At 42.8% G+C, this 13,625-nt stretch overlaps 1 protein-coding gene across 16 annotated transcripts in view; it reads right to left on the bottom strand.

Annotated features, from left to right (window-relative positions):
- KCNMA1 (potassium calcium-activated channel subfamily M alpha 1) overlaps positions 1–13,625 on the bottom strand; it is a 566,228-nt gene that overhangs the window by 334,702 nt on the left and 217,901 nt on the right. The window lies entirely within an intron of this gene.

Genomic DNA, 13,625 nt, shown 5'->3' with positions numbered 1-13,625 from the left:
ATCAATTGCCAAAATAGCAAAACTGTGGACGACTGATGGTGCACTTGCTAAATATGTGGGTTATCAATTTCCCGGCATATCACGGACAACTGGAAACACCAGATTAAAACTAATACTAACTGCCAAGGCCAGGAAATGAGACAGTTTGTGACTATTTACTAAATGAAATTAAAAGTAGTAAAGTTTATGAATGAAACAACAGCAGCAATAATATAGCAGTTTTGTTATTCATACTGTTTCACATTTATTATCTCAAATAGCAAAGGTAAACATGTTGCTATAAGAAAAAATTCCAAAAGTCCATATTCAGATATTCTTTTTATTAGCCCATACAAAAGATAACAAAATACTGTTCCCTACTGTTTAGTATTCCCTAGAACTCTTAATCAAACTAGATGCTTAAAACCCTGGGCAAGATGGAGGTGGGAAAAGGTTCCTGGTGTTTTTTACTGCATCCATATCTGCATCTGGTAACTTTTAAGATGGAGTGTGGGATGAGCTAGCAGACATTCAAAGGAAGTGGTTTCAGGTTCCAAGCTGCACCGTGGCCTTCTGGGAAAGCGTGTTCTCACTAGCAGAGAGCACGTGTTGCGGTTGGGGAGCAGGCCACCATCATGACTAGGCAAATTTGGGAACCCAAGATGAAAAAGGGTTAATTGGGTCGCTGGGGAATTTTGGGTGTTGCAAAATTGGAGGAGGGGTTTAGAGTCTATAAATTGAGGAGCTAGACTAGGGGACTTCCTCTTGGCCGTTTTGCATCGGATCCTTTAATAGATTGAAAACAGGAACAAAGAGAAACCGTGTATTTCAAAGGAGCTAGATATTTTAGGTGTGATGCCAGGTAAAAACGAAAGTAAATAGTAGCCAAATTGGGTAGCCTTACCAACCACTAGGCAAAGCTACTCAATTTGGCTTCTCTAACTGCTAGGTAAATCTACCAAGAACTTCTTGGTTCCCAATTCATTCTCTTAGAGACACCATGCTACACCAGCTCTCAAGAGGACTACACTTTTACTGAACCCAATAGGATCTCATGAAGTTGTTTCTCAAGTGCCTAACAGGAGAAAGGCAGGTTATAAATAGAGTAAGTTCTGCTGAAACCAACGAACTAATCCCAGACCAAATGGCTGTGGTCCAGCCCCCATGCACACATGTCAAGCACTCCAACTGTTGTCTATGGCAAGAGGAAGGGGAAAGCTTTTGTGCAGTACAAAGCTGTCAAACAGGGAGAGATCCATGCTCACACAGAGCTCTGGATCACGGCCAATGCATTTAGGATCAGGGTGTCAGAAAGATTAAATCATTCCATCGATTTTATTTTTAATTGTATGGCACAGCCTCAAAAAGAAAAGAAAAAGCCCTGAGTCATGCTCACATTCTGCTGTCAGGTGCCCAGTGCTTTGTGTTTCACTTTGACATTTTTGCCTCGTAAATTAAGCTTCAGTAGAATTTAGTCTTTCCAGTAAAATACATCCTTGGCAGAATACCAGGAGAGATTTTAACCTCGAAATTTAAGTATAATATAAGTATATGGAGGAGGGATAATGATTACAACAAAGCAGGTGGGATTTTTAGGAAGTCAAGTCCCAAAAGTGTCTTGCCATCATCATTACTGGTACCATATTCTTTACAATAGAGCAATATATATGGCTTTAAGTTAGGGATGGTGTCTCAGTGCATGTGCACTGCATGCAAAAGGTCCCAACAGCTCTAGGTAGGCCTGGATAAAGACCACCTGAAACACTACAAAGCTGCCACCAGATATTGTAGATGAGCAAATGAACCATCTTAGTATAATACAGAATAAGCATTAAAGCGGCATTTAAGTTGGCATTTTAAAAGAGCATCTTCCAGCAAGTCATGTTCACTGATGCAAGCCACATTAAAAGAAACAGGAGCACTGCAAAAACATGTGAGTTTTCTTGCAGACTGATTAAACTAAAAGGGAGATTGTGGCCCATGGTGAATTTCTCTGAAGCTCACTGTTGCCATGATCCTTCTCTGGAGTTAAGGGGGTGCTTCTTCACTCACACACAACCTTTGACGCCAGTGCAAAGATCTGATTATACATTTCATTCAGGAATTCAGCAGCAGCCAGGAAGCCCATTGAGCAGCAAGCGTGCATTGTGCTTGCCAACTTCCAGCTTCCATTCAAAGCCTCCATAACTGGAAACCAAACAAAAGTATCTGCCCTTTTTTTAGAAAAAGCAGCTTTCCCCATAGTGGTATTTTCCTCTCTTTTTTTGCCTACCTTTCAGTATACAGTGGTACCTCGGGTTACATACGCTTCAGGTTACATATGCTTCAGGTTACAGACTCCGCTAACCCAGAAATAGTGCTTCAGGTTAAGAACTTTGCTTCAGGATGAGAACATAAATCGTGCTCCGGCGGCGGGGCGGCAGCAGGAGGCCCCATTAGCTAAAGTGGTGCTTCAGGTTAAGAACAGTTTCAGGCTAAGAATGGACCTCCAGAACGAATTAAGTACTTAACCCTAGGTACCACTGTACTTGCACAGTTTTTACTGAAGCAAATGTGAACTTATAGCTGCAAATGGGGCGCCACGGCAGTTGTTTCTATTACACCCCTAAGAGTAGGCACGTTGATACACGTGGAATGGATGTGAAACTTCTCCACCTTGGACAGAGAGGCCTGATCCAATACAGAAATTCGGCAGCAAATACTTTTAAGGAATTGTGAGTTATTCCTTCCTTGATGAAGCAAAAATACTATGAAAAAAGAGTGCCAGCTCTGCAGCACTGGATACTTACGCTCTGTGTTTCCATGCTGAGAAACACATTTGCCTTCAAATGGTCTGTACACTCAAAACTGAAACATCATTAATCTTAAGCAACATGCCACCAGGAAGTCTATGCTAGACTGGGAAGGCCGCTTAAGTTTGGGGTGGTTTTTATCTAGTGTCTTCAGTTTTTATGACAGACATTTTCAGCTTAGCACTAAAACAGGAAGCAGGAAATCTGTGGACCAGATCATACCAGTGACCTTGCTCTCTTGTTTCAGCCTAACCACTTCTCTGGCTATGACAGCTATCCCTGGCTCCAGTTTTCTGCTGTACTTGTGCCAGCTCTGTTTTGACATCCCTCATCCACTTTCACATTTGACTCAAGGGAATCCTTCACTCTCCACGTGCTCCTGCCTCCTCATCACAGCAATAGCTCTGTTCAGATTTTGTGTGCAAGGGAAGAGTTCTAGAGGCTCCCCATGCATTTTAGAACCCTTGAAATATGGGTTCAAAAGCACATGAGTAGAAGAAGCAGCCCACTTTGTGAAGCTGCTCTCCAGCTCCATGAGGCAAAGCACTCATTCCTGCAGCCCCCACCTTGCACACACAATGGGAACATATGAAGGGGTCTTCTACCAGTTCTTTGTGTGGCAAATCCCCACTCGCCCTCCAGTGCTTTTAATTAAAATGTGGGCAGTCCTTTATTGACGTGGCCTGAATCCTCCCTTGCGTTCATACACAATCACACAAAAACTCTTCTTTGCTTTATGTGTACAAATAATTCCTCTCACCCTCAGACTGTGCTTTACAACTGCCCTATTCCTGATCAAACAAAAAACAGCTGGACAAACCTGATAATATGTTCAACATGGGGGCAGGGGTGCTTGGGCCCACTGCTTGCTCAGCTCGCCAACCTCCCTACAAGACACTTTACTTGCCCAGCCATGAAATCATCCCAGCTTCTCCCACCTATTTTGTGTCCGTTTTCACCTCCCACCCCATCAACCATGCCCCCTTCTCCCTGCTCCTTTTCCAGAACCACCCTCCCTTGCTCCCAAACCATGGTAAGCCACCTGCATCTTCCCCCTCCCACACATTGCAACTAGTAAGCACCCTCTTGAGCTTATGCCAAATTACAAAGCCACCACCCCCTTCTATTCTGCTACCTCTTTCATTTTCGCCCCATTTCCACGCATCCTCCCTCCTCCTTTTTTTGCAACTCCCCATTGAACTCCTTATTTTTACCATCATCCCTTTTCCCTCCCCGATTCTTCCAACTAGCCATTGCACACAGACCACCCCCATTTCTATGCCTCCTCCTATTCTGCATCCCACTTTGCATTTACATATGTTACTAAATCTTTTAAGATGAATGGAATCTTAAGTGCAAGCCTGTCAATTCAGTTCTGTACTGGTGAGCACAGCATTTACTTGTGTGAGACTGAAACTGAAGTGTTATGCCTACATATTTGGAAGCCTACACTGAACTCAATGGCACTGGCTTTTGAGTAGACAAATACAGGATACTGCTATGAATTACAGTTCTGCAGGACTGTTTATGAAACTCGCTCATCTTATTCTTCCACATAATGAAGGGCTCAGTCATTGATCCTTGGAGTAATCTGAAATCTACATAGCTGCCTAATCCAAACAACATTGCTACAGCCTCCTGCCATCCATTTTAAGACTCGCTTGCTCTGAGAGTCAAGGGGGAAACATCCAGTTCAGAAAATGACATTTTCAGGGACATTTGAGATCCAGTATTTCTCTGGGTTAGAAATTCTGCTTTCATCATGAAAAGAACTCCACACACTCACTGCAAATAAAAATAAATAAAAGCAGGCACTCAAAGTAACTCCGTGTGTTAGAGAGAGAGTTCCATGTAGCTTTGGCAGGAACTAAACAAAAACTCATTACCAGAGGCACTTCAGGAGGCATCTGATCACAAGGGGGTGCCAGCAGAGCATCACAGAGCACAAGAACTCTTAGTGCAAAAATTGCCCAAGTAATAAACATCAAAGCTTGCTTCTGAGTGTTTGTCACAGGTTGTTCTGACACTCTGAAGGGAGCAAGATGGAGGAACAGAAAGAGAGCACGCAAAATTGTTTCTTTTAGGATGAGTGCCCCTTACTTCAAAATACAGTGGTGCCTCGCAAGACGAAATTAATCCATTCCACGAGTCTCTTCGTCTAGCGGTTTTTTCGTCTTGCGAAGCAACCCTATTAGCGGCTTAGCGGATTAGCGCTATTAAAGGCTTAGCGGCTATTAAAGGATTAGCGGATTAGCGGCTAAAAGGCTATTAGCGGCTTAGCGGCTTAGAAAAAGGGGGGAGCGGGGGGAAATCGGAACACTTGCAAGACATTTTCGTCTTGCGAAGCAAGCCCATAGGGAAAATCGTCTTGCGAAGCTGCTCAAAAAGATTCCACCTCTCAGAAGATTCCACCTAAACATTAGGAAGAACTTCCTGACAGTAAGAGCTGTTCGACAGTGGAATTTGCTGCCAAGGAGTGTGGTGGAGTCTCCTACTTTGGAGGTCTTTAAGCAGAGGCTTGACAACCATATGTCAGGAGTGCTCTGATGGTGTTTCCTGCTTGGCAGGGGGTTGGACTCGATGGCCCTTGTGGTCTCTTCCAACTCTATGATTCTATGATTCTATGATTCTATGAAAAACGGAAAACCCTTTCGTCTAGCGGGTTTTCCGTCTTGCGAGGCATTCGTCTTGCGGGGCACCACTGTATCCCATATCCACACAGCTGAATGGGATCTCCTCTTCTAGGTTCCTGCCATCCACCCTCACAATGAAATCAACAGCCATGGGTGTCTTCCTTCCTTGCTGAACTCCTATCCTGGGGTGCTGTTTTGTTAACTTTGTTACCAGCTAGCTTATGGTTGTATTTTTGTGATTTTAATAGTTTTGGGTTTGTTTTGTTTTAAAGGTGGTATTTATGTAACCTGCCCTGGGACCATTCACTGAAGGATGGGCTCTTAATTACAAAGATAAAAGGTGTCTCTAATTCCATAGACTTTGATCCAACCATCCTAGTGCAACATTTCCATTCAACTCTGCCAGGCCTTCTTTGCACCTCTCCAATGCTTATCCTAGTGGGGAAAGTCCCATTCTGAGTAGACATAGACTCATAGAGTTCTAAGGGACCACCAGGGTCATCTGGTCCCACCCCCTCAAATGCAGGAATCTTTTGCCCAATGCCTAGACTTCCGCTGCTAAAAGAGCACTTTTTAAAAATGAGCCAGTTGTGTGGCTCATCACTCCCACCTTCTCACTGGTCTGCAGCTGCTGCCACCATCCTCACAAAGGAACTTAAGAGCACCAGAGCTCCATTGTAGTGCTGTGTTTTGGCAGCAATGGGGGCAGGAACTGGGAGTCTGGCTGGGGACTGCCAAGTGCTGATTGTTTATGAAGGTGGCCCTGGCAGATTCTGATCCAAACCAGGCTGACAGCGCTTCCTCTGTGGCCTTGGGCAGCATGAGGCCAGGTCACTGCAGGGTGGCATCTGGCGTGATAAGCATGCACAAGGGAAGTGGATGCAAGCAGCAACCAAGAAGTTCCTGCTCCTAACTCTGGCTCCACTTTCTTTCCCCCTCCGTGCCCAGCTGCAAGTAGCACACTGGATATCAGGCAGGCTGCCTGGCTTTCTATGGAGAAGCAGGTAGGGGTAGGTGAGTGGAGACAGTGATGAGGATATTCTGGTTGGGAGGGCTGAATTGGAAAATTAAAATTCAAGGGTACTTTGCATCAGAACATTTCTCAGTGCCCTGGAGGGTGTTCAAATTTAGCATGCTTCTTTTACTCACATTTAGTAAACTGCTAGGCTCGCCGCCTGACACCCATTCACTGCTACTAATGAACTTACGGATCAGGGAACAATTCACGGAAAAACAAAGCAAACTGGGAAATGTTTTGTTTGGGAAAACTTTCTGCCCCGTATCACTCATTCAAGCAGAGGAAGGGACACTTCTGGTGGATGAAAGTGTCCCCTCCTGTTGGCGATGCAGGATTCCAAATCTCTCTCTATCTCTCTCCTCTTTCTCCATTGCTAGTAGTGCCATTGAAACCAGAAGCCATGACTAAAGGACGAACCAGGAAACAGACGAACCAGGAAACAGGAGCAAAGAGCAAGACAGAAGTCAGGAATGAAGGGCAACCAAGGACACAGGGATACACCAGAACTCAGGAAGGCCTTATTCCTTGAGAGCAAGGCTTTAGCAGGCCATCTGACCAAAATACCTTCCTGCCCAGAATATCTTTGAACACCAGCTAGAAGGGACAGAAAGCCATTTCATTAATGCTCTCTTTGTGGACTTCCAGAGGCAACGGAACAGTGGCTATTGAAAACAGACTGCTGGATTACCTGGAACCTGGTCTGGGGTCTGTGCACACAGTTTACCTTTGAAGTACATTCTAACTTACATCACAAGGTTGTGGTGAGGATCAAATGAGGAGGAGGAGAACCATGTATGCCAGGTTGAGCTCATGGAGAAAAAATGTGGGGCATGAAATGCAATCAATCGATATTCTTTCCCACAAAGAATTCTGGGCAATGTAGTTTACCCACCACAGAGTTACAATTCCCAGCAATTAACTACAGCACCCAGCATTCTTTGAGGAAAAGTGTGTGCTTCAGATGTGCTCACAGGTATAGTGAGTACACAGCTTAACTTCATTTCCAACAGTAGCCCATTCCAACAGCAGCAAGGCTGCACCTTTTTATACAGAGGTAGTCAACCTGGTGCCCTCCAGGTGCTGTTGGACTACATCTCCCATCATCCCTGACAAGGAGCCACAATGGCTGGAGATGATTAAAGCTGGGAGTAACAACATCCAAAGGAATAACATAGTGCCCCATTGCTGCAACGTGCACTCCATTTAGTGCTTAAAAGTAGTCATTTGGCTGCTTATAGGTAAGTATTTCTTTTTTAAAAAAACCATTTTGGAATAGCAATAAAAAATAAATAAAGTGGAATTAGGTTCATAAGCCCTTATAAAGATTGCATTATGCAGCTCTGATGACACTGTCATTTTAGTTTCTAAGCCTGACATTAGCTCCGATTTTAAAAAAAGGAAGAAAGAACTGTCTCACTGTCTTTTACAGATGCTGGATAGTTTGAAAATACAGCTGCTTATATAACCAAAAATGTTAAGTCATCCAGAAGTAGCTTCCTCCCAAAGGGCAGCCAAGCTTATTAACTAGCAGAAAAGTAAAATAAATAAATGCAACTCCTTCCTGTACGAGTTTCCATTTTGCAAAGGGACTCATTAGAATTTGCTTTCTAAAACGTTTAAGTTCATTGTTCCAAAACAGAGAAAGAATAGAATCTGGGTGGGGCATATGAAGGGAGAAGGAAGGGGAAAACAGGGAGTATTTGCTTGAGGCGTTGTGTCAGGAAGGCAACACAACGGGGAACACATTAGCAGGTTGTAGTTATTGTCCCAAGCGCAGTGGAGTGTAATAGCACGGCAAGGGAGTTGATGAATAATGCACAGCATCAGGACAATTGCCTGCTTTCAGTATAGTGACTGATTCATCAGCATGCATATAAAAGTTACCGTGCAAGTTGGATAAGGTACCATGTGAAGGTTTCTGCAAATGGTCTGCAAATGTTATGTAGCAGGTGATGTACTCCGTTAGCTGTGTCCTCAGATGTGTCTACATCATGGGTCGCTAACCTGGCACTTGCAGAGACACACCAGGTTGTTTGCCCTTGTGTATTACTATTACTATTGTTGGAATAGTAGGAACTGGTTTCACCCATCGAGGAGCTTTTCTGAATGTGCTCAAGCATGTTCCATATGTGTGATTGAGATGCACCTGCTCAAAGACAGGGAGGGGGGTTTATGTGTTGTCTGTGAGAGAAAGGAAATGATACACTTGGGTGGAGAGAGAGGGTTGTTCTGTATGTGGGAGGGGTAAGTGTATTTGTGAGGTGTATGAATGTGAACGAGAAAGAGAGATGCATGTTTGTGTATAGCCCGTATCATACCCTCCAATATTTATCTGATGAAAATAGGGATGTCCTAGTCAAGAAGAAGAAGAAGAAGAAGAAGAAGAAGAAGAAGAAGAAGAAGAAGAAGAACAACAACAACAACAACAACAACAACAACAACTTTACTATTTAGATCCCAACCATCTAACTGGGTTGCTCCAGCCACTCCAACTTATATAAAAACATAATAAAGCTTTAAACATTAAAATACTTCCCTATACAGGGCTGCCTTCATATGGCTTGGGGGGATGGATAAATCCATACATTCCCATATTTCTCCGATGAAAATAGGGTGTGTGGTATGTGAAAGAGAGACTGCATGTGGTTTTGAGGGAGAGCAGAAATGACTACACGCTTTCTAATGTTGTCTTATGCCATGGCCCCAACAGCCATGTCACACCCACATTGGTGACCATTTTGTGACCGACGCCCACAGCACTTCTTGGAATTTGAAATCTGCCTGCAGGTCCACAAAGGCTGGCAATCCCTGGTCCACATTTTAAAAGATTGCACATCAGGGGTTGAACAACCCGCGGTCCTTCCAATGTTCTTGTTCTGTAATTCCCTTTTGCCATTGGTCATGCTGGCTGAGACTAATAAGATCACCGTATTTTTCGCTCTATAAGATGCACCAGACCATAAGACGCACCTAGTTTTTGGAGGAAGAAAACAAGAAAAAAATATTCTGAATCCCAGAAGCCAGAACAGCAAGAGGGATCACTGCGCAGCAACATTCCTCCTTACTTTTTAGGAGGGAAAAAGTGCATCTTATAGAGTGAAAAATACAGTATTCTGTTTTCCTGATCTATAGGAAACAGAGTATTTTTAGCAGAGTTTCCGACTAGGTCACTTGACTATGACTTGACTGTCAGGTCCACGAAATTCTTAATAATATATTATAGCTTTTTAACATGACCATTTCACATTAACACAGAGAGAGCCCAAAAAGTTTACACTCTTAAGATTTCAAGCAGCACTGTTTTCTGGCATTCTTGCAGCCTCAAAAATTGCCACTTTCTGCCATTGAAAGTTATGTAAATTATATTTAAATAGGCCTTCACAAATCTAAGGCCATCAATTCAAACAGTATTACAGGCAGAGACTGAATATCTCTTCAAACATAACGTCACCTGCCCATATATTGGATGTCTTGGTTAAACAGCTTGAACTGTCTAGAATTGTTTTATTGCATTATTCCTTGCTTGTTGGACTCTGGCATGATGCCCTTTGATCACTCTAGCTCTCCACTGGGAAATCACGATGTGCAGAGGATCCTGACTCAATGCATTACTTTCAAGGCTTTTTTCTGTTCCACAATTATATTACTTCAATCTTCTTTATCATATTTTTAAAGACAGATATGAATGAGATAGATTCAGGACACATTTCAGCATTATTAATAGCAGTAAGGCTGGTAAGAGCAAATCTTCAAGTAGCCCAGATATCAGTCAGTGATACATAAATATTTGGAACAGCATTTTCTTAACCAAATTAAGAAGGATCTAGGGTAAGCGGATAACAAAAATTTACTGAAAGTTTGTTAATAAGTCATAGGAATCTGAAATTTCAAGATATTATCAATCCATATTGCTCTGTTTAAATTAATTTGAATGCTTTGTTACTTAATGGGGTTGTTTTCATATCCTTTTAAAAATCTTTTAAATTATTATAATGATTCTTTTTCAAATGTCTCCAGTTCCAGGAATCTAAACTCAACACATTGATGTTTTTTGTCCTCGTTCTTCAGAATATTTATACATGAAACATGGATGACGGACATAGCACCGAGGCTATTTTCATTGCAAAAGCTGTTATGGAAAATAAGTGGGCAAACGAGTCTTTTCCAACATGGCATACACACACTGTAGGATAAAGAATTCTGAAAGGGGGTGCACTGGCAGGAAGCCATTTTGAAATCAGTGGGGATGTTGCTGTTGCTGTTTATAAGTTTCTTGGTGATACGGAGAAATTGTGAGCTGCATGTTTCAGTCTCCCGTGGGATCGATTTAGAACATTTGCAATCACAACTGTTAAACAAATTATATCATTTTAGAGTGAATCATGAGCTGGAATTTGTTTATTTTTTGACTGGATTCCTCCTCAAACAGGTAGCATAAGACCTGAAACACCCTATCTTTCTATCTGCATTTCTGATTGGAAGGAAACCAGGTTATTACCTACCCATCAAAACCCCTTCCAAGGTTATGCCAACGAAGCCAGCTTAATTATAGGAACATTCTGTGGACTTGATTAAAAAAACATGGCCACATATGGCTAAAAGAGCATCCAGTGCTTAAGGAGGGGGAGGCCAGATACTTAATTAGTTTTCAAATGTCACTGCAACAAAACAAAACTCCAAATAACAGCATAACAAAAACTGGCATGTCCAACGGCGAACCTTTACATTGTGACACTCTCTGATACCTCCCCCCCCCCAAGTTTATTTGAAGATTCTTGTTAAGTTGTGGGCGAACATATCAGACAACACAGCGATTCTTCAACAGCTCTTGTTTATTCACAGACCAGAACAGAACTGAACTGAAGGGTTCAGCCAGCCTGCTTATATAGAGCTCCACTACAACGCAACTGTAACCATTTTCTGTAACTATCCAATCACTGAACGTCACTTTCAGTCCCCCTATTTGCATATGTGGACCTGAGTGAAAACTATCTACAGTATCCCCCTGCTGGCCCAGGGTGAGAACTTCAGTGCATAACAATTCTGCTTCCAAAATTTGAGATGTGTAAGCTTAGTGTCTACCTTCTCATAGGAGCAGCTTCTGGAAGTTTTCAGGGGCAGGAGAGGATGAAGCATATGGGAACCAAGGAAGCCCTGTGTATTTAGATTTGTTTATGTATTGCTGGCAGTGTAGCACAGTGGCTAAGAGAGTGGTCGACAGCAGGAGCCCCCCCCCCCCCGTCAAAAGACTTCACCTCTGGCACAAATTCACGTAGGTGGCTTTATGTAGGCCTCCCTCTTGCAGTTTGCAACATAAGGATATATATACTGATGTGCCTGACATGGTTCTTGTAAGGTGAGTGGCACAAGAAAGTGTGTAGGAATTGCTTTGTTTATTCATAAACTGCTACATACATGTCTGGGCATGACTTATTTGTTTAAAACAATTATATGTTGCTCCAGAACCAAAGGCTCTCTGGGAAGCTTACAGCGAGAAGTTAATATATTATAAAATAAAATTTAAAATCAAAGAACGTGCAGAACACAGAAGCATTATTCATTAGTGTGGGCTTATCACTATGCATGACCACAGCTCTGTGGAACCACCTCCCCATGACCCTGTTCCATGGACACCCCCTCCCCATTATAACTTGCTAGTGTGTGGGAGTCATAGATTTCCTTTTCCAGATATATTAGTGCTAGAAATTTTCTTCAATATTGGGACAAGCCATGCTATCAATCTATAGCTGGGTCCTACATATGTTTCCTTCAAGCCCTATTGAGGTTCAGTGTGACTCACTTCAGTGTGCTTAGGATTCCAGCTTTTGTGGAGACAGGGTTTGAATGCAGCACCTAAAAGGTACAGATAAATTGCAGCGCAACCCTAGATGTGACAAGGATTATGAGCCCCAGATTAGCAAACACGTTTAGTGGCAGATTTTTATGCAGTCAAAGACCAAAGATTCCCATTGATCCACTGCAGGAAAAGACAGCCTGCTTATATTAACCAATTGTCCAGTTCAGGAGCCATCTGTTTCCAAAAACAAGCATATTGTACAAGAACGCTGGGAACGCTGGACTGGGCAGGGTGGTTTTCTTACCATCACCCCCTTTAATCGCCACCATGGTGGTGGGAGGTAAGATCTCCCCACCCCTTCCTTCTCAACCCTCTCCCAATATTCCCTACCTCATTTGTGAAATTTCATGGTGGCAGTGAAGTAAATGGGCAGTGTGCCAGGTGTTATCATGGACTTGCATAGCAGTGCACAAACAAACAAGCCAAGACTACATTACAAATGGTGAATGTTTTAAAGCTTAGACCCTCTCTTCCACCGCCTCCTACTGAGATTTATAAAAGCTAAACAAGGAACTCTATGAAATTATTCCTTTAAAAGGCAAAGGTTTTTGAAGAAATGCCATCAGCCATGCCCCTTTAAAATCAACTTCGCTGCATGGCAAATAAACAAAGAGCCAGCCTGTCTCTTCAATCACAACTACCCTTTCTGGCTGGAAACCCCCAATGTCTTTGCGGCAGCTTTTATAAATAGATCTTGACCTAGATATCTTGAGAGCAGGAAAGCCCCTTAAAGAGCCAGAGTTAAAAGCATTACCTGCCTGTGGATTAGAGCAGACAAGTAATCACGTTTTATACCCAGCAATGACCTTCATCTAATGCAAATGCCACCTTCACTTAGGAAAGTACCTGAGCAAGATAAACAGTGCTGGTAAGCAACACATCTAATCCAAAACACAGAGCTCAGCAGATTGAGGAGCCTCATGCAAAAGCCATGCTGTTTTATCTATCACTCCTCTTCGGTGCTCAGGAAGATGGATGGATATGCTCCTTGGCAAGTTTGGTTCTTAATGCATGTTGAGTTCTTGTCACTGTTAATAAGCCTTAGCTGTATTTGGGGGCATATTCAGTGCATCTTTACTAACAACAAGTCTATCAACAGATGAAAGAGACTTCTGTTGCTTAATTGGTTAAGAGACAGGTGAGTAGTCAACCATGAATCGACCGAACTTAAATAAATGTGCATATTATTTCCAATACCTCAAACAGAACTCTTTTTAGGAGAAAGGGAATAGAGACGGGAACGGCCGTAGCTCAATGACAGAGCAAAACCTCATGTGCGTTAAGGAAAGCGGTAATTGGGTTAATTCCTCATTGGTTGGTAATGCTGACTCATGCCCCACAATGCA

This window comes from Podarcis bocagei (assembly GCF_964188305.1).
Source record: "Podarcis bocagei genome assembly, chromosome: 4".
NCBI lineage: Eukaryota > Metazoa > Chordata > Lepidosauria > Squamata > Lacertidae > Podarcis > Podarcis bocagei.
Note: the sequence above shows the minus strand (reverse complement) of the source record. Positions and strands in the feature narration are given on the sequence as shown.